Genomic DNA, 21,956 nt, shown 5'->3' with positions numbered 1-21,956 from the left:
AGATTCATTTCCCTCTACCTAAATACGTACATATAATTTTTCCAGGAGACCCGGCGGCTATGAATACAGCACCGAATTTATTTATACCGTTGTTAATTATAATTGAAGCGCTTATTTCAAGAACCCCATAACTGACAAAAAAATTCGAAATTGAGTTAATACTGGTTTCCTTCAGTTATTTGAATGACGCTTCGTTTGGTGCAGAAACCCACTGAAAAACATTTTGTATAGCACTGACGTCATCGGGTTTTATCAGATCCAAAGACCAAACAGGTTGTTTCTCTGATTATTATGCGTTTTGAAAGTTTGTTTTGAGGGTTCTAATGATTATTTCATACACTCTATGTGGTCAATACCATGTATTCAAAAACACACCTGTTTTTTTAATTTTAAGCTCAACAATATTTGATTCTTTAAAAAGGGTAATTCAATAATGCATGACTGAAACGCAGGGGAATTACATAAGACAACCTCCCACTGGAGTGTTGTCAGCATACACTTTTACACATTTCTCCCCAGAGAGAGGGAGAGAGACATAATAATAAGAAATACACAAGAAAAGAAAAGCGAAAGTTGACATCAACTTCATTTTGTGTTGGGAACAAGAGATAAAAAGTTTGGAAACGCCTAAGTTTGAAAAAAGTGTCTAGTGAATCGCAATCAAAAGTGGAAACTTCAAAGAAAAAGTGTCATTAATTCAGGCACGTACAAACGTAACGTACGGTGAAACCTGCGTATAACGATACAATCTATTACGATAAATCTGCTTATAACGGTATTTTTTTGGTCCCATTCCATAGGAAAAGCGCAAATGCTCAAACTGTCTACAACGATGACCTGTTTATAACAATATTTTTTCTATGTCCCTATAGTATCATTATAAACAGGTTTTACTGTAATATACACAAAAAAACCGTCAACTCTGACGAAACATCAGGAATGGGCATTCGAAAGGAGACAAGAATCCCATTTAAATATATACGTACGAGCACATTATATTCATTCATGGTTTACCTGGAAAGGTGGAAGCCAGGGCGTTCATTAATTGCTTGAGTATGTCAACATTTTCTTTGAGAAAGACCACTTGCCCTTCTGAGAACCGCCCTATCCTGCTGGGAAAATCCCAATCAGCAAGAGAAAAATTGATGATCTGCAGAAGTTCGCTGAATGTACATATTTAAGTATCGGTTATACCACAGCAGGGCCGTAACTAGAGGGGGCGGGGGGGGGGGCTACTGCCCCGGTCGGAAAAATTTAGGGGCGGCAGTTTTAGGTGGGACCAAGAACACCATTAAAAAATTATCGAATTTTAAAAATGTGGGGGGGCGACAAAATAATGTTTGCCCCGGGCAGCAAAAATCTTAGTTACGACCTTGTACCACAGACTGAATTCTACAACATGATTTTGAGTTGGTCGACATCTGAAGTTGAAATAAGAGAAGATTCTGAGTATGAGTATATACAGAATATATTACATATGACTATTTTAGTTCTACAAAATATCTGTAATTGGCCAAACTAAAATTCAATGTCATTAAAAAGTCAGCTTTGTTGATTTTTAACCCCCAACTGGGCTTACTAATAACATAAAAATGGTGAAACAGTGTTGTAAATTTATTTTATTGCAGAAACCCCATAACTGCATAGGCTGGAAATTTTTTTTATCCCCTCCCTCCCTTGAACCTTAATGAACATATCACGTTTCCACTTTATGTACAGAACCGTCCTCTACACATTCAGGAATTTTTTCTTAAAAAAGTATCTGCTTTTAGTTAAGTTGGAAGGTTTTCCCTTGAATATATGAAAATTTGAAATTGTGCACTAATAGGGTTTCTGAAACAATCGCTTCAATCAATAATGTTCGCGGGGAGAAATACATAATTATTCCAGAGAATAAGAACGTTGGTGATTTCGGTATTTTATGTGCATTCAGAGCTTCATTTCGACAGATAAAAGGAAATAATATAAGAAATAATTAGAGCCTTAACACGAGCCTTCTCATTGGTGTTTCAATTGACGAGAACGTATTTCAATTATGTAGAAATTCAGATAGTGTATCTTGTTTATTTTCATGTCGTATACAACTGTATACATTGGATATCACAAACGAGTAGTGAGAGGGAATACAGTCAGACACCTCGGAAAAAATCACTTTAAAAACCGATGGTATAAGCAGGTTGGTGTTGTTTCTTCAAGCTCAATTAGCAAATTAGAGTATGTATTTTGCCATTTTTTGTTAAATTAGAGCATGTAGTACTTCTTGTAATGAGTCATTTTTGCACAGATCAGCTTGACGGAAGTTCTACAAATATACAGGGTGGTCATAAAATAACTTATAGCGGCCGCAAAAATCAGCGAATGAAATTCGAGATATTAGTGTTTCAAAGTATGCGCTCGAGAATGAAGCGAAAAAAACCTTAGCCCTCATGGTTGCGGTTACAGAACTAAAATTTCGAAAAATTCAAATGGTCACTTTTATGCATTGCTAAGTGATCGGTGTCGTAAAAATCATGAATGACGTTGGAAAGGTACTTGTGGCACCATAAACGTCGGAACAGGACGTACACAAAAAAGATTTCACTATGGGGTTGGTACGCAAACCCCTCGGAGAGGGGCTTCTTGCGGCCCAAATGTGATCTACGTTGATTATTTCAACAAGTCTGTCTGCATCTAGCACCGGCGTTTACCATTCATTACTACCATTCCAAAGGTATTTATGTTTTTTACTGCGCCGATCACTTTGCAATGCATAAAAGTGAGTGTTCCCATTTGAATTTTTCGAAATCTTGTTGCAGTAACCGCAACCGAGAGAGAGAGATTTTTGTGGCTCTTCTCAATCTCGAGCGCATACGCTGAAACACCTATAACTCGAATTTCAATCGCATTCGTTGGTCTATGCGTCTGCTAGGGGATCGTATATCAAAAAAGCTATTTTATGACTACGTTGTACTTTGAAAATTTCTTTAAGGCCCCTTAATACTGATGAAATTTTCTATTTTTATGTACTTGCAATGTTTTCTAGTAATATGCTTTTTTTTCTCTAGTAATATATTGAATTTTAAATAAATTGTTTCACAGATTATGAATTTGCTATGAATAAGGGGCCGTTCAATTATTACGCCAGCAAATTTTTAGCCATTTTTGACTCCCCTTGTCACCAAAATTTCGTCAGCACTGCCCCCTACTCTTAAAGCACATTGGTAGGATCAGAAACGCAATAGGGGGCTCATGCACCTGCCCCTCCAGATGGAAAAAAATTTTTTTTAATTAAAATTTCGAAAGAAAATACCTTTATATGTTATCATAATCAATTTGTTAATTTCGGTAAGAACTTATTCCTCTAAGAAATTCATTGCGACCCACCCTTTAAGCCATGTATGGTAAACCCTTGACCCGCAGACCAAATGCGGCCCTGAAGGTTATCTGATGTGGCTTGCCCCGTCAAACCTAATTTTGTAAAAAGGAACTAAGCGGCACATTTACATTTTTCAGATCACTGAAGTAGGCGTCAAAGATCACTTAAGTAACTCGCGACACAGTTTCAGAACACTTACACGATCCGTGGCACATTTAGAGATCCCTTGAGTGACATGTGGCGCAGTTTCAGAGCACTTAAGTGGCCCGGACACATTTACAGTGCACTTGAAAGATCACAGTGAAATATTTAGAGATCACTAAAGCGGCTCTGTAGGGGACTAATAAATAGGGAGAATTTTAGTTCTGTTGCCCTATAACTATCGAAAGTTTTTTCCGTTTTTGGCACACCGAATAAGATGCCATTAAGAATATTTCATATTTTCATTAAGGGTGGTTGATGACGTAAGCATCATCCAAACCCTCCCCATCAAAAGTCAGCAAATCGGAACCCCCATCGATGCTGACGTAAAACTTTAATGACCTCTAACGTGAACATTTTAAGGCAGATCATTGAAAAAACCCTCTACAGATAAACCACTTCAAGAAGATCGTCGATTCTGAATTGAAAATTATACAGGGATTTATCAGACCTATAGCTTTATACAACAAAAAAAAAAGTTACATTTTAATACGTTACTTTCTTAAAGTCATATTTAATTAGCAAATAACATTAACAAATTAATCACTGGCAATTACAGTTAGTTCACAAATAACTTTATACGAGAAAGGTTGCAAAAAATAAATGAAAGGAGGGAAAATAATAACCCACAATAAATTTACATGATGCAATTCTGCGTAGTTATCATATCAATTATGGCATAGATTAGGGAAAAGAAAACGGATTTCCTAAGAACGAAGCGAAATTTCCGCGAGGAACAAAGATGTTTCATTAATGGAATTGAAGGGCGATGTCTACTTTTCTTGCAGGACAGAGCGAAGTTGCTATGGACAACCACCGATGATGAACGCACGACATCCGGCGCTAGTAATTTGAGCAACAAATGTCATTTTGCGGAAGAGCGGAAGTCATTTCACTACGAGCAGTTTTTTTTCTCCCCCCACCAACCGAATTCGCCTGAAAACCTAAATGATGAAAATTCGAATAACAACTTCCTGCACCTCATTGTCGGTGAATAATGACAAAATAATTCGTGAGGGAATTTAGTTCCACTGCTTTCCATGAAATGCAAACATCATAAAATATATTACTTTTAATTTGCGTTAATGCACGAAATTTCTCAATCTGTTTTTCAATTGATAAACCAGTTGATCACTGTGGGGCGCGAGTAATAAGATGCTCGTCTACCTCCACGAAGGCTACCGTCAGGTCCACGAGTTCGATCCTGAAAAAGGACATAGATGATTAGTTCTTTCCCCAATCGAACCTTGGGCAACCACCGATATTTGATGCCTCAATATGTTCTAACCGAAAGTCCGCCCTATCCTAACGTGAACGGAAGTATAGCATGACTTTCTCTGGAGTGAAAGTTTCCGGCCCAACTCCATCGGTAGTAAATTGCTGTATGGCGATAAAGTCGGAATTCCTAAGAGCAGGTTTTATGTGCCACGTGCATCGTCCAGTGCGACACGCCGTCCACTCACCAATAGGAAAAGTAGTACGACTGTTTTCCTACAGAACGCAACACACCTCACGACTGCTCTTTGAGTAAGGCGTGATGCGCCGACTGCTTCTGGAGGAGTCATTTCAATCGTGCACCGCGCATTTCGCCGATCTGCTCTTTTGTTGTGTTTCCTTACCTTTTCTTTCCGTCTCATTTTTTTATTGTGTAAAATAGCAAAAATGTGTGGATATGAAGACGACAGAAGATATGATGTGCTAGGCTAGGGAAAATACAAATACGTAGCGCAATAAAGTTACACGTTTCTGCCGAAGCGAAATGGTTCTATTCGATTCACGCAGCGCAGAAAAACCTGCTCCTAGGAAAACCCAGCTCAAGACCGGATTTGGTGTGCAGTAACCTAGTGGTTTGTTATTGTGCACCGCAATTCACTTATAATATTGGACTTCAAGAATTATTAGAGGGAAGGCATCGAAGAAGTTCACTTCAAACTTCTCACGTCGTGTGGATTGTGGAAATATTGTGTGGATATAGCCAATGGAATTAGTCTCCTGGCCAGTAAGAGTACAGGGCGCCCTATCTTTATCGTGTAATGAAAATGGATTTAGTTTCTGTTGAAAATGAAATAAAAGTTGAAAGAAATTCGCAATTACCACCTAATTAGAATTTAACAATCACTTGGAAATACGAAGTGGAGTGACATGCCGTCAAACTTGGTTACAACGACCTTGATTGTAACAACAACTCAGCTATAACGTCAACAATTGGCAGTCTGGACGACGACTACTACTACTACTACTACTACACCAGACATGCACCTCGGCCACATTTCTTTGCGGAACTTCTAACGAATTGGTACATGTTGGAATGTAGTGTATGTATAGCGAACCTTCCGTGAAATTTGTTTCTGTATAATGCTTATTGTGTGTAGTGCTGCCATCTGCAACCAATTTTTTAAACTGAGTTTTTTCTCCACTCATAGTGAGTGAAGTGTAATGAATGAATAATGGTAACGTTGTAGGCCTGTTGCTCTCTGCGGCGAGACTTCTCAACGGGCAGATCGGTTCACATTTGCGCCTCAAAGTTGGGAACCGCAGAAAACCAACTTCAGCCGACCACCACTGCGACGACGGTGGGATTGGCAGTCTGGACCGATTCGCACAGAGAATTACGCTAATGAACCTTGCTTATAACGTCGATAAGAAGGAACCACCTAGAATATAATGACAAATTTTTCGTAACCTTTGGTTTCCGTTTCACAATGCCGTTTTCCCAAGAAATTCCTAGGATTGGAGCTCATCACACCCAGGAAATGTTTGTCTGTTGTTCTGTATAATACTTAACGATGAAAAAGATTTATTGTACGTTTGACGTTCTTACTTGCTCATTGACACGACCACTACGAAACATTCCCGATTACCTATATATATAAAATTGATTTTTGTGTGTTTCTCTATAAAATCTACAATTTTAGATTGATCGTCGTCAAACTTTGCATACATATACCAAACAGGATCCGGATTGAACGATAGGCTGCTTTAAAAGTTCGTCAAAGCAGGGAAAATGCCCGAAATGGGCAAAAAAACTGTCAGGCAACAATGGTTTCTAAGCCCCAAAAATCGTTTTGGGAATGTTTACTTCGGTTACCGTGGTTCGCTAGCAATGCGTTTCAGATATGCGTATGCCTTTACAATGGTTTGCCACGATCAAAAATGGTCACTCTGATCATGAAGAAATAAAAACTTCAGCACAGTACTCGATTTCCTCTCATTATATTTATGTAAAAATGAATATGACCATAAATATTCATCTCACAGGTTTGCCACAAATTCATGTTTTCCCCGTGAAATGCATTTTAGCAGACTTACTATAGCATTGTTGTTCCCGCCAAGGGTTATTTATAAACAACATGGTGGTTTCGCCGACATTCGGCAATATGTTTGGTGAGATTTGGTGGTGCTCCACATAAGTTATCCCAATTTTCCGCATTTTTCTCGATCAAAAATTTGTAACCTAATCATAAAGAACTTCATGCAAAGTATTTGATTGCCTTTGATTATATTTTTCGTCTGGAATCAGCGTTTGACTGTGTGTAAAGGGGAAAAAAAAGTGTTTTATGTAAAAACTCACAATTGATGGTTAAGAGCAAAATGCAAAAGAGAATCTTTGAATATAATACATATTTAAGGAATTCGTGAAAAATAACTGCTTTTCGGATAGTATATTTGAATGCAAAACACAGAAAGCATTAAATACGAAAACAGGCGGAGTTCAATTCATTGCCCGAAAATCCATTCAGCAGAGTGTGATGAAATTCTATCTTGTGATATAAAGAAATATTTACTGTATCCGCATTCAGCCATGCTTTCTTTTAAACGAGATGACGAGGTGAGCGAATATCGAGTGCATTAGTGGAAGAGGAACCCTGCAATAACGGCAAAAAGAAATAAGAAAGAGCACCATTCAGCCTGAAAAGACACACGAAAATATACTACTTCGATTTTTCAAGTCAGCTTCTAAGGAAATCGGGAGACGAAAAAAAGAAAAAAAGTTTCCCAACTTTATTTTTTTTATGAACACCCTATACGGGAACATTTCAGTGAAACAGCCAAGCACAAGCAGCAATATTATATTGGCTCAGACGTACGGCGCCTTGAATATAGTACTGACGAAAAGGCACGAGAAAGCTAAAAAAAAACAAAAAAAAAAAAAATTGCTTTTATAGCGATTCCCAACTGCCTGTCCGAGTTTTGTCTTTTTTTTTCTCCCAGGATGTGAATGTGCCATTAAGCTAAATATTCTAGTTACAGTGTTAGAAAAGAATAGAAATGTTCGGTCACGAAAACAACTAGTAAAATTTATTTTTGTACTCATAAATAAAGCAGGTGAATAATCTACCTTTAAAAACAAGCAAAACCGTGACGGGAAAATTAATTCGAAAAACTCCTGTATTCATAAAATTATTTGTCTCACGATAGGGATGAAGTTCGAGTTTGGTAATACAGTCGTCGCCGCTTATTAGAATCACGGATAATATTATCACTCGGTTGTTATCACTTTTGCAAAGAACGAAACAGACGAATATACGAGCCAATATCCGTAATATGGGAGAAAAATTATTTATACTTCAGATAATGTTCTTTTTGCCGTCGTAAGTTTCTTTTTTTTTTGCGCATTCTGAAACTAAGATTTGACCAAACTTATTTTTTCCCCCAGCAAGTTATCGATTTCAGCCTGCAAGACCATGTAGGAGGCTGGAGAAAGTGTCTTTCCCCCCCCCCTCCCGTTGACAAACATTTTCTTACTCAATGATCAGTCCATAGTATTCGCTCTAATCCATGTACATGTGAAGCCGCTGTTTGCAATAGCCTTCCTATAGTAAAGACAAATGCATGACGAAAAAACGCGCTTTCCTTCAGTTTTTGATTAGTTTTTTTTTCAGTTGACCAGGTTCAAATTTCTTTTTCCGAGACTTTCTCATGGGATCTATAAAACGTATTGTACATTAAAAAATACCATAATTCGTGATATAAGTTAGACAGTTCCATTCTAACGCCTCACGATGGCTAAATAACAAAAATGAAGGTTTTAGCTTATGGTGGGTGGGGGGGGGGAACTCCAGTTGTCCGGAAAAAAAACCGGAAGGATTGAACATTTTACAACAAATTATGAGGGAAATAAAAACATTTGTCCTGTTTTCACAACACTCATTTGCCATACGTCCCGTTGGACCACACGGGATGTATGGTCACCGTATTCACAAATGGGACTTTCGGATATAGCTATCATATGGTTGTTATCATGGAGCCCGAGTCCCAATATGATCACATTAAGCGGCATGGACTGTACATTCACAAAAAAGGGGGGGAAATACATACACAGAAGTCAAAAATGCCTTTTTCCACCATTTCATTCTAAATAAAAATATATTCTGGCGCTTAAAAATATCCAATCCCAGATTGGTTGTGTATAAAGCGCGTGGCGTGTAGGTTAGATCAGTGTTTCTGATGTAGGCCTTTCCAACCTTCTTCCTTTCAAACCGAGCACAACTCAGGTCTATTGCCATGAGCAATTTACTACCTAGTGAGTTGCGTCGAAAGTGTAAGTGTGTGTACCCAACAGTCTGAGAGGGTATCCAGTGTTGTGTTTGATTTTTCAGTGCTTCCATCTATATCTCAGAAGTGTAATGATTGAATATTTGTACCGTTTGTAGGCCTGTTGCTCTCTGTGGGGGACTTCTCAATGGGGAGATCAGCTCGCATACGCGCCACGAGGTTGGGAACTACAGAAAACTTACTTCAGCCGACCACCACTGTGGCGATGCCACCCCTTTTGATCCTGGATCCTGGGCGGGGGGCGCCACGGATAAAAATCAAATGGAAAGAAACCCATGGCAGGTGGCTTGGGGTGGGGGCACAATGAGCGTAGAAAAAATTCAAATGTGTAGAAATAGGGCATTCATAGCCCTTCATCTAACCGCATTATGAAAAGTAAATAAAAAAATTATATTTAAAATATAAATATAATGATAATTATTATCATATAAATGATTAGGTAAGCCTCATTCCAGTTCTAATTGAAGACAAAAAAATAAGTGCATAACAAATTATCTAACCTTGGTACAAAGTTACTTTTCAGAACCCAGCAGAATCACCCATACAACCAAGGCTTTATTTCAGGCATAGGCTCTTCCACGGAAACCTCATGTATATAAGTTCTGGTACTATAATTTACGGGGCGTAATTATGTGAATATATAAGCTGTGACTTCTAGTTAATGGGCTTCTGGAAACTTATAGCACAGTCCCGGAACATCACTCTTCCCATAGATACAGGAGAAGGGCGAAAGAAGCGATCGCCACTTCCCGTTCAGTGAAAAAAGTTTTTACCGGAATAGGCGAGAGGTCAAAGGTAGACATTTTTCTCGTCGTCCCGTACGAGAAATCAGTCCCATGGTGTTGAAACACCATTGCATAGAGCCCCCCCCCCCCAACAATAGGTGAGCTCTCTAAACTCTAGCGCAGTGCTCGCTATAAGTTTACGTTAAAAATCAATCCAATAAGTGGGGATGGGTTCGATAACACACAGGAAGTCACGAGAAAAAACATGGTAAAAGGGGACCATGCGTGAAAAAAGGTTAAGAACCACTGGGTTAGATTCCCGGAGAGCCAGTGCGTCAAAAACTGTAGGAGGGGGTCCACCAAAGAAAATACTCGTACTATATGAATGATTCTTCTTCCCCATGTCACACTGAATAAAAAAAATTTTTAACGTAAAAATGATGACAAAAGTCACTGCTTTAACTATTCAAGATTACATGTATAAAGATTGTGCATGTTCATCTGGTTAGGTGAAAAAAAATTCACACAGAATTAGTACAGAACTAGAATGTTCCACACACACACACACACATCAATCGATTATCTAATTTTATTCCTTCAACATGTATTATGGACATTCCCAGCAACATTAGATGACATTCAAATGCTTCTGCACAAACGGGTGGAAAATCCGGTCTTTAATGGACTAAACGGTAATAATCGTTAATGAGGGCAGTTTCTGCTACTCTTAAATGCGAAGATGAACGAGATTTTGAATTTCAAGCGTTGAAGCAAACGACCGTTGAGACGCAGCTGCGATATCGTAACGCCTGTACGCAAAACGTGTCATTCGCATGAATAAGAACAATGCACTGTAATTGATAGAAAAGTGATATCAGTTCAGCCACAAAACAGGAAAATGCGGATACGTAATAGCCGTTGCCAGATTTCTCGTTCAACAGTTTCCCAACTGAAACGTAGATTTCAGTGATCACCAAAAGCTCCAAACAATGCATACGAGTAACTTGCGAAGTGAAAGAAGATTGGGTACAGTTTCATCCTCAGTTGATAAAAATGTCGCGTTTTAATCCTATCCTTCTTTCTCCATTCCATCAAGTAGGGGTCTGTAGAGACTTTTTTTAGAGAGTTCGGTTTTTGATTCGAAAATTTTCATTATTTTTGTTAAAAATAAGTAATTTTGTGGGAAAGCGAAATATATATGTTCATTTATCACAAAAAAAACAATGAAATGTCCAATTCAAGGTTTCATTCATTTGCATTTTGTGAATGGTCCGTTTTTCAGATCCAAATTTTTGTGAAGGATATGTTATTCAGATCCAAATTTTTGTGAAGGGTATGTTATTCAGATCCAGAATTTTGTGACGGATCCAAATTTTGGCTGGACAGACCGCTGCATCAAGACAAAGAATAGAGAAAACTTCAGAAGTTCAAATTTAGATATTTCTGCGGCAGAGTATATGGTCCAAACTGCGTGTGACGATAACTCGCAACGTTACAAAACATGATCAAATCCATGAGGGATAACAAAAAGCACAGCCTATGGCAAAAACATACACAGGGTTGTATACAAGAAGTTCTATGCAAAGGGGGAGGGGAAACAAAAGAAATTCAGATGAAGTAAAAGCCATTTCAATTATTTAAAATCTGTCTTCATACAGTCTTTTGATAAAACACTAGAAACTCTCGATGAGCGGACGTCCATGGGAAAAAAATTTGGCCCGCTAATGGGGTAATGGAACCCCGTTTGTACGACTTTCGCATTTATACGACGTTCAACTTCGGTATCGATTGGTTCCTACACATTTTAATGTTAAAATGTATATGTTACTGTAATAGTGATGCACTAGTGGTTGTACATAATCGCCAATCTCTCGATAAAGAAAGTTCGATTAAATATCACATCATTTATCGCTTTTACTGGCGATTATGTATAATCCCCAAATAAAGTTGGGAAGTCTGATAAATATGGAAAAATGTAAAACCTTTCTTCTATTCACTAAATCAATTATTTTTACCCGTACATGATATGTGCCCTACACATATTTTGCAATAAAAATTAAATTAAAATAAGTGTGAAGATAAAAACATTCTTAAAAACATTATCAGTCTTGTAATGAAGACTTTTTTCACACGTGTCAACAAATAAAACCACCATTACTATTGCAATTCACCGTCCTGGACCATAGTTATGTTCAGTTAATTAAGTAAATATTTGATGATTTATCTTATTTACCAATACGAGCTTAGGATAAAACATAATCTTGGCAATAATTCTTGGGCAAAGTGCATCAACTCTTCTATAATCTTACTTGAATATGATAAATTCTCGGTTTATGACCAAAAATTAAAACAAAAATTAGAGTTTGGAAAAAAATTATAGATGTCTGATTTCACTGTTCGCTAACGGGGAGTGAAATATATTAAAGCCCTATTCCCCAAGACCGAGGAACAGAAAAGTGTCCGTTAAGGAGGAGGTTCCAATGTATAAAGGAATAAAAATAATGTACATATGACCAAAATTATTTCTTCATGAAATAAACGCTTGATCAAAAAAAAAACCAAGATACAAAAACGCTTTCAAGATGAAAAGTGAAAAGAAGGTGGGTTTTGAAAAAGTTGAAAAGTTTTTAGTACCTCTAAGATAAGGAGCATGGAAAGAAAAATCTGTCGAAAGAAAACAAACGTCATAGAGTGGACGAGAGTAAGCGGACTGTTTCGAAAATATATCGCATGTGCAACACACAAACACAGAATCCGGTAGAGAAGAAAGTATGGCAAGGTGAGGGAATAACTATTCAAAACGTAAGTAAGTGTTAGATACATTTGAAAAAAAAAAGGGGGGGGGACAAAAGAATGCGTGTCTGAAGAGCTCAGACATGGTGTACCGATATGATAGCGGGAAAAGTAGGTCCAAGCTTTGAACCTAAAGGCATCGGGATTCCTACTTTTTTTATCCTACTATTTTTCGTCTGTCCCTGAAAGCTTTAGTTTAACGACTACTAGATGGAAAAGACGTAAAAAGAAAAATAACCAACGGGTTTTACACTCCACCATAAGCTGACGGCTATGACCATTTGCTTCTTTTCTTGCAGTCATAAAACCTGCACCGAAGAGATACCATGGGAAGCTCCCATTGGCAGATTCTGCATGAGCCAGAGAAGCTCCGATTTATGTACACACATACGATGTTCTTAGGTGGGAGGAAGGTCACCGGACACTTCCTTTTTGGTAAACACGACTGAAAGGATAAATAATATTCTTCAGGGGGAAAAAAATTACTATCGTGCAAACATTTTACTTGCGAAAAAAAAAAATCTGAATTTTATGGCTTTTATTCCCATTCCATCACATTTTAAACAACTTAGTTTGTCATACATGTTTCACATTTTCTGCGTGATTTACCACCGTAAAAAAAAAAAACACGATGCACACGTGAGGAAAAAAAACAATAAAAACTGTCCTCCACGCACGTTGTCAAATCGATAGAAAAGCATTGAGGTCGAAAGTCTCCCTGACAATCAGCTGATTTCGAGATCGTGTGCGGAAAATTCATCACCAACAATTTACCGCTGGAACATTCAACGACAATTAGCCGCCAAGCCAATCACCGGAAGGAAAATTTACTACCACGTGTGTCACCGACACGACAGATCGCTACGAAAATTCGCCGTCACGACAAATCATCGCGAGGAAAATTCACCGGCAAGCAATTTGTAGAGAAAGTGACACAGTGAGTGGATGAGCAAAAATTCGCCGACTTGACGATTCATCGCTAGGAAAACCCGCCGACATGACAATTCATCGCTAGGAAAACCCGCCGACATGACAATTCATCGCTACGAAAATTCACCGACAACCAATTCATGTGCAAAGTGAAATAGTGGGTGCATGAGACCAGGTAAATGACTGAGCAAGTGAGTAAGAGATTGAGCAAGCAAATAGATGAGTGAGCAAATTATCGAGTGAGCCAGTTGCATGAGTCAGTGACTCGTGCGGTCACTCACTCACACGGTCTTGACAATTGCCGTAAATCGTTTATTCCCATAACGATCTGCCAGGGACGAGTCTGGTCTAAAACAAACTCACACATTCACTGACTTGCTCAATCATTCGATCGCTGGTGACGGTGGTGAATTTTCCGTAAATCGATTTTGATATACATGCACAGGTATACGAGTTAATCATTTAATGATTACATTAACATTTATTTTCTTGAAGTGCAATTTAAAAAAGAAAAATTTCAAAAAAATCATGCATCACGACATGGATTTAGAATTTGATTTGCCTCTTTCTCCAATATTCCACGAGTACGGAATTCAAAAAAAGAACAAGATCGGCATTGTGAAATCGTCAAAGCATGAAGAAAAACGAATCGTAAAATGTCTGGTTGGAACCAACTTGTTTTCACTTCGATTCAATCGCATAAAAACTCAAGTCGATAAAACTTCTCCATGCTCGTTAAACGAACACAAGAGTTTTCAACAAACTAACGAGAGAGGGAGAGAGTAAAATAAAAACTATAATCAACCTATGGGCACGAAGAAAAAAAAAACAGAACCAATGCTCCAACCACACTCATTCCACCCACGTGATAAAACTATCAAAGAGGATGAATTAGACACGGTTGTTTGAACACAGCAGCATCGAACGGATGCGAGAACAAAATGAAAGCTAATAAAAGCGAATGCGTCCCGGGAAAAAAAAAGGGGGAGGGGGGCATATTGACTGAAGGACTGTTATGTAACAATAGCAATAATGATTACACATCCCGACTGTTACGCGATACCAATCACAATAAGTACGTCCGTACTTGTTTCCAGCAGACGAATCCAATTCGATTTCTCGACGCCAATTAAACTGAGCGGGACCAGGAAAATTATTACGGTGCTGAACAAGTATTTGCAGTCATCTCAATGAGATGAGAAGATGTGCGGGCAGTATCGCGGAGTTCTTTCCCTCCCTCCCCCTCATAATTTGTGTACAAAAAAAAAGATCAAGGGTGGTCAGCCGTCTAGAGAGTAAGGACAACTTCATTCATTTGAAAACGTATCGCGGGCCACTTAGGCGATCAGTGAGTGTGCCGCAGAACTGTCGCGTTCCACTCAATCAAGTGATCTGGACATGTGCCGCGAAACACTCAAGAACTGTTCTACAGCTGTATCATGGGTCACTCTAGAACTGTATCATGCGATCTGGCAATGTACCACTTGTGTGACCTGGAACAGCGCCGTAGGTCACAAAAGTGATCTATAAATGTGCCGCGTGTCGTTTCAGCGGTCTTGAAATGTGCCGCAGGTCACTTAAGTGATCTGAAAATGTGCCACAAGCCCCTTAAGTGAAATGTGCCGCGGATCACTCAAGTGCTCTCAAACTGTGTCGTCGGTCACCGAAACGATCTATAAATGCGCCGCGGGCCGCTTGATTGATCTGGAACAACACAGCTGTTCGCAGTTGTGGTGGTCGAGTGGTCATAGTGACGGACTCGCATCGCGACGATTCGGGTTCATACCCCACCGTAGCCGCAGTGGTGGTCGGCTGAAGTTGGTTTTCTGTGGTTCCCAACTTCGAGGCGCGAATGCGAGCCGATCTCTCCGTTAAAAAGTCTCGCCGCAGAGAGCGACAGACCTACAACGATATAATTATTCATTCACTACACTTCACTCATTATGAGTTGAGAAAAACTCATAATTTAAAAAAATAGATTGCAGATGGCAGCACTACACATATAACAAGCATTACACAGAAACAAACTTCAAGGAAAGTTCACTATACGTACACACACACATGTTGTTCTCAAGCTTGTGCCACCCGCAGCTTCCTTGCCCAGTTCATGGATTACCTGCGGCTCCCCAGAATATTTTTGTAGATACTGTAATTCCACTTCAAGTGTAGAGGCACCCAAATCAATATATTCAACTAGCCGCGACACTTAAAAAAGCCACGATGCACACTTTGAAGAAACACTGCCTTAAGTGATCTGTAAATATTCCCGGATAACTTTAATCCTCTGAAACATGGGCCACATGAGTGATCTGATAATGTGCCGTGGGCAACTCAAGTGATCAGTCAATGAGCCGCGTGTCACTCAAGTGACCTAGAAATGTGCCGCTTAGTTAGTTCATTTTTACAAAATAAGGTTTGGTGTCGCGGGCCACATTATATGACTCCGAGTGCTACATTTGACCCGCGGGCTATGGGTTGAGCTGTATGAAACAGATCAAAAGTAAAGTCAAACTCGGTATAACGACAACGAAAATTCTGAGAAATTTTGCAGTAATAGTTAGGGCTGACGTTTCAAGACCTATATGTTGAAGGAAAACATTACCAGATGCGATGAAATACCGTGCATGAAACTGCTATTCTATTATGATCGGGATGACCATAGTAATTCGAGAAAAGTACGAGAAATCGACGTCATAAATACGAGACAACGCCAAAATTATTGCCAGTGGTCAGCCAAATTACCAAATATTGCGTATAACACTCGGCAAAAAATTTAGTGATGCAGTAAGTTTGCTAAAATGTAATTTACGGAGAAAGTGGGAGGGAAGAGGGGGGAAATGAACACAGAAAAATATGTGAGATGAATATTTATAGTAAATATTTAGGCATCAAAATAAGCTTCATTAGAAAAAAAAGCAAACATAATATAACACGTATATAAAGCATAGATATAATATGTTAATCTTATGTATATGAAAAAAGGAACATTTTTTCAGAAAAAAAAAGTTGAGAAGGGCAAAATACAAAACACGGGAGGATGTCCAGTATCCTTTTCAGACCCGAGCATTCATTTTTTAGAAATTCCCAAAATGGTTTTGTGAATTTTTGATGCTCAAAAAAAAAAAAGAAATTTAAAATTTAAAACATAAATGTCAGCAAAACATTTTTCAATTTGTTTTTCAAATTTTCAGTTTAAGTTTCTTTTCTGTGAAAAAATAATTCACTTCCTTCAAATTTTTCCAACCAAGGTGATGCGGGGTATATTCATCTGCACGTACAATTTTTCTCGCAATTTTACTTAATAAATCACACTTTTCCCCAGAGACGCTCTTTCCTTGAAGCCATTAAAAGAAAGTTCAACTCTAACTGCTGCCCTCTGATGAAAATCCCATTAAGTTTGTTTCTATCTCAAAATTTACACAATCTTTTAAGTCAGGGCTTAACTCCCTGAAGTCAAAAGAAAAAAATTTTTACAGTGAGAAAAAGCAACCCACACGTTTGTGGCACCAGGGACTGAAAGGGATATGCAGGTGATGTCATTGAGTAGGTCAAAAAGTATCTAACTCGTAATAAATCTTTTTTTTCTTCAACGTTAATCATCAACAGAACAACAAATGTTGCTTTGATGTGATGAACTCAAAGGAAAACACCATAGATACAGTGACAAGAAAAACTGTTGTTATATCCGCGGTCGTTGCGTTTTTAATCGACGTTATAAGCAAGGTTCGTTAAAGTTATATTCTATCGGAATTATCTAGGACCATCAATTACTGACGTTAAAGTCGAGGTGTCGTTATAACCGAGTTTAACTATAAATCACGAGAAATGCCAAGAAAATTTGTTTTCCGTCAGATGTTATCGTCGTTTGAATTTCCATTCTGTAAGTTTGCAAATGTATAGAATAAAGAGAAAAAGGTTCTTTTCTCCCAATGTTAAAAAAAATCATAAATCTGCACACAAAAAAATTAACGGGAAGAGAAACGGACACGTTTTTTAAGAGATGTCACTCCAATGAACTGATAGTACACACGTTTCAAAATAATTTCAAGAATTTTTCACTACCAATGTGATATTCAATCCTGTTTTCTGTAAACACTACTACTTGAGTGTACATGCACGGATCAGGACTGCAAAAAAAAGTGTCTACTAGCTAAAAAATGGTTCGCGGAGCTTAATACTTGAACGGAATCGGCTAAGTGATCGATTATTCAATCCATACAAGAGCTTGACAGTATTACCATCAACAGTAACAAGAAAAAGAGCGCACGGATCAGCTTTCAACCAAGACATTACCACACGTGTCGTATCCCCACAAATAATTACGATTATGATTATATTTATTAGACACAATTATAAATCATAATTCTATAGTGCGACCGACTCTTAAAATTGTAGTGATAAAAACTTGAAAATACCGTACATCAATATTAGTAGCCTATCTGTGACCGATACCAATTATATAAATCTCGGGCTCCTATCAGACCAATGAAAGGAAGTTTTGGCCACTTCCATTCATGCAAAAGTTTGCACTCAAAGATAATCAGTAGATAAACATTAATGTGCATTAAATTTTCATAATTAAAAACAGTAAATTGATCAATAAAGGCACGAAGATTCCACACAAAGAATTCCACAAAAACCCGGAATCTACATGCTTACCATGTCACCGACCGCGAAAGGTTTTTTTTTACATACATGTATACAGGGGCGTACGTAGGATCGATCTTTGGAGGGGACCCAAACATTTTTTTCCCGGGAAATTTTAAGTTTAATTTAATTTAATTAATTAATTTACCCTTTAAAAAGCAGTTAAATTGACAGACTGGTTTGAATAGCATATAAAAGGGTTTTTTTTTCCTCAATATATTAATTTTTCAACAAAATATTAAATTGTTTTTCTAATTTTTTGGTAGGCTTGGCCGTTGCGCAGTTCATATCCGCGAATGAAAGACTGTCGAGTCTACTGACAAGACTCCTGGTATATGTAAAATTTGTGGGGGGGGGGGGGGGGGGGGAATATGGATTGCGACCATAGGTTCTATTGTAAATATTGTTTGTCTTTTGATACGTACTATCAACTCCCCAATTTTTTCTTGTTGATAAATGTGAATAAAGCTAACGTTACAAGAGACTGATGATTATTTATAAGTTATTTTTATCCTTACAACACTTATTTTAATTTAATTTTTATGGCAATATATGTTTAGAAACTGATCTCTGGTTGAATTCAAGTGATATTTTTGCATGATTTCTTCCATATTTATCACACTTACAAACCAACTCCATTCAGGATTTATGAGTGATCATCGGTAAAGCAAAAGTGATGAATTATAGACAAATTTATCTTTCTTAACTTGCCGAGACGATTGTGATTATGCATAATAACTGTCGATTACAGATAATCACCTATTTACCATAACACATATACGTATAAAAACCCAGAAGAGGAATACGCTATCTATGATATTTTTATGGAATTGGTACTTGTGAACCAGTCTGCTGGCATCTACTCAATACTGTTTCTGCTTTTTAATACTACTCGTATATCATGCCGCACTAAGTATGACTCAATGCTCATACCTAAAATAATCATTGATATAACCCTACGCTATAAAAAAAAAAAGCCCATACATTAAATAGCTATTTGTTCCTGTCATTATCTTTCTCCTCCACACTGAAACATCGCCACGAAAATGGATGCTGATATAACAGCGAAACAGCACTTTTAGCCGTCATGGAATTTACGAGCAAATCCTTATAATACTGTATAACCTAAAATGGAAGGAAGTTGAAATAGCCATATACGTTTTCAAATGGTTGTATTTCAGCCGCTTTATATCAAACAACGCTATAACACTCACGAGCGTCTCGTTAAGCCAATTTAAACCCTCGAATTCTAGCCATTTCGGAGACAAAATAAACTGCCACTGATGCCTTCCGTTTTATATTGCAACTTGGCTCCTGGCTAGACACCAATTTTTCCGGTCTCGGCTTTTTTGTATCTCGTCTTTTATTCTTTAGGCTCATAAAGAGAGCAGCAACAACATAAACAGTTCACGAATTCTGGCGATAGTTTTAGAGGGAGTAGGGGGGGGGGGAAAGACTAGTTTTTAACGGAGAGTAAATTCCCATCCATATAATACATATTCAATCATTAAACTTCAGGTAGTTCAAAAAAATCAATAAAAATGCAGAGATAGGAACTAGGAATCAACGCGAACAACATTTGAATAGAAAACATACATAATAATTAAATATTTTACAAGGAAAAATTTTCTGATTTGACCTTTTAATGATCACGGACGAGATATCTCGTCCAAACGCAAATGACAAATTCATTCAAGCTCTCCGTTTTTTTTTTTTTTTTTGCCGCTTGTCTCATCAACGAAAAGTTTTTGGTAACCATATAAAAGGCAGTAGCTTTTCCCCCTTTCCGTTCTCTCTATACTCCTGTTTAGTGAGATTCCCCCCCCCCCTTCCACATATTATGTATCTTTCTACCATATAATTATGACAGAAAGGGAACAAATAGATGGGAGGATAAGAAAGAAAATGAGAAGGTGGGGAGCGAAAATGAACTCTACAGTCGCTATTTTTTTTTCCTCTAAGGTGTTAAGCGAGGTGGCTCGCTCCGATGGATATTTTATATTTCACAATAAGATTCTCATTTCATTTTTTTGTATCCTGTGTATATATGACAAGTGTAAAATAACAGATGAGATGGCATGGAACTTTTCCCCAACTCCCAACCCCATCTCGTCTGTCATCACCACAAAATTTGTTAATCGCGACAGTACCCAAGTGTCCGGGGAAAATATGTTGTAAGAATTTTGTATGTTTTATTGTAAGTTTTTTTTTTTTTTGACACAAAATAAAGTGTTCCGGACTCTGCCACGGGCTGGACGAGATCTCGGCAACGGGATAAGTCCAGTGGCAAAGTTCTGGCGTTCATTAAGCCGCTAATCTTTTTCCCCTTCCATTTCTAACATGCGAACCATTTTATTGCCGATACTTCAAATACAGATCATCTAAATTTATTGCCAAAATCCTGTACGTAAAGGGGCTTAAAAACTGTCCGTAGAGAGAAATTTTGAAGTGTAAAACTTTTTTTCGCACATGAAAACCCTAACACATAGAGAAACACTTCAGCAATGTCTGTATTTTTTGTTTAAAACGGTATGTTTTATCTTACCATAAATTCATGAGACAAATCTAAGATTATCCACAGACAGCCTTGAAATTTCCAACACTTTATTCTTTCGTCTATTTTTGTGTCCTCCTAAGTTTCATTGTTATTCTCGTTTCTGCATACGAACTATTCGGGTGCAGACCTGTGGAACAAAATAGGCAGATGATCAACGACGAGAAGTTGAGAAAACACAACATTCTAATCTATATGCATTCCATAAATACAGTGCAAATCATTAGTATTAAAAAACGCATCCGCTATAAATTACCGTATCTTAACGTGCACAAGGAACCTCTGAGTTTTAGAACTTCAAATTTGGAAAAAAAATTTCAAAGATATTTATTTTTTATACATAAATTGAAATGAAAAATATTTTTTATTCAACATAGAAACCCTTAAATGTGTCACTCTCTCATCCTCACAATACCTCACAATCAACTACATCAACTAGTTCGTAATATATGAACTACTACTCTTATTAATAAAGTATTAATTTTTTGAGTTTTTCGAAAAATTGTGTAATTTGTTGATATCTACAATACTTAACCATGTATAAGAAACACCCCCCCCCCTTCCCTTATTTTTGGGACACAACTTTTGGCAAAAAGTGGTTCCTTATACACGCTAAATATCTCATTTATTCAAGATGAAACTGAAATCTCTGATTTACTCGAGTTCATGAGTATTCGTAGAGAATGTGTGTGTGCTAAGGCTTTATTTTTATAATTTTTATTCTGCACATCTGAAAATCTTTGAACTCTTTTTTTTCCCTAACCCCTAGAAAAAAAACAAGGATAACAACACAGCACTGCTGTATCAATCGGCAACTACTGTCGGCATCCTACGGAATTTCTTTAACAAAGCTAGCTAATAGCTACTGAGGAAAAAAAAATTCAAGAGAACGTAGAAAAAATAAAAGCAAGAGATTTATACTTCCAGTTTTTCCGAAGTTGGGAACTTAAGAACTCCAAAATCCTCACCAAATTCGCATACGAAATTCTCTGAACAGAAAAACAACTTGGAGAAAAAATGAAATCTGTTTTTTTAATGGGGTTTTTTTTTTGTGTGTGTGTAAAAATAAAAAGTTCTTCAGGTGCAAAGAAAATTAATCGCTAGGGGATTCAAACTTCGGAGCAACAATAGAATTAAAAAGAAAAGTTGGAAACACCTAAGAAACGTGAAACCCAAACAAGATAGATAAAAAAAA

The 21,956-nt window shown here is 37.6% G+C and overlaps 1 protein-coding gene across 4 annotated transcripts in view; it reads right to left on the bottom strand.

Moving 5' to 3' along the window:
- LOC149088219 (uncharacterized) overlaps positions 1-21,956 on the bottom strand; it is a 144,229-nt gene that overhangs the window by 87,235 nt on the left and 35,038 nt on the right. For all 4 annotated transcript variants that reach the window (XM_089245571.1, XM_089245574.1, XM_089245572.1 and 1 more), the window contains exon 2: positions 20,753-20,891. The gene's annotated coding sequence lies outside the window, so the exon portion shown is untranslated. The remainder of the gene's footprint in view (positions 1-20,752; positions 20,892-21,956) is intronic.

Source organism: Pholcus phalangioides, unplaced genomic scaffold (genome assembly GCF_987345545.1).
Source record: "Pholcus phalangioides strain wild (caught in Gottingen) unplaced genomic scaffold, Ppha-v1.0 ptg000003l_1, whole genome shotgun sequence".
In the NCBI taxonomy this organism is placed as follows: Eukaryota; Metazoa; Arthropoda; class Arachnida; order Araneae; family Pholcidae; genus Pholcus; species Pholcus phalangioides.
The sequence above is the reverse complement of the archived record's forward strand: the minus strand, read 5'-3'. Positions and strand labels throughout refer to the sequence as shown.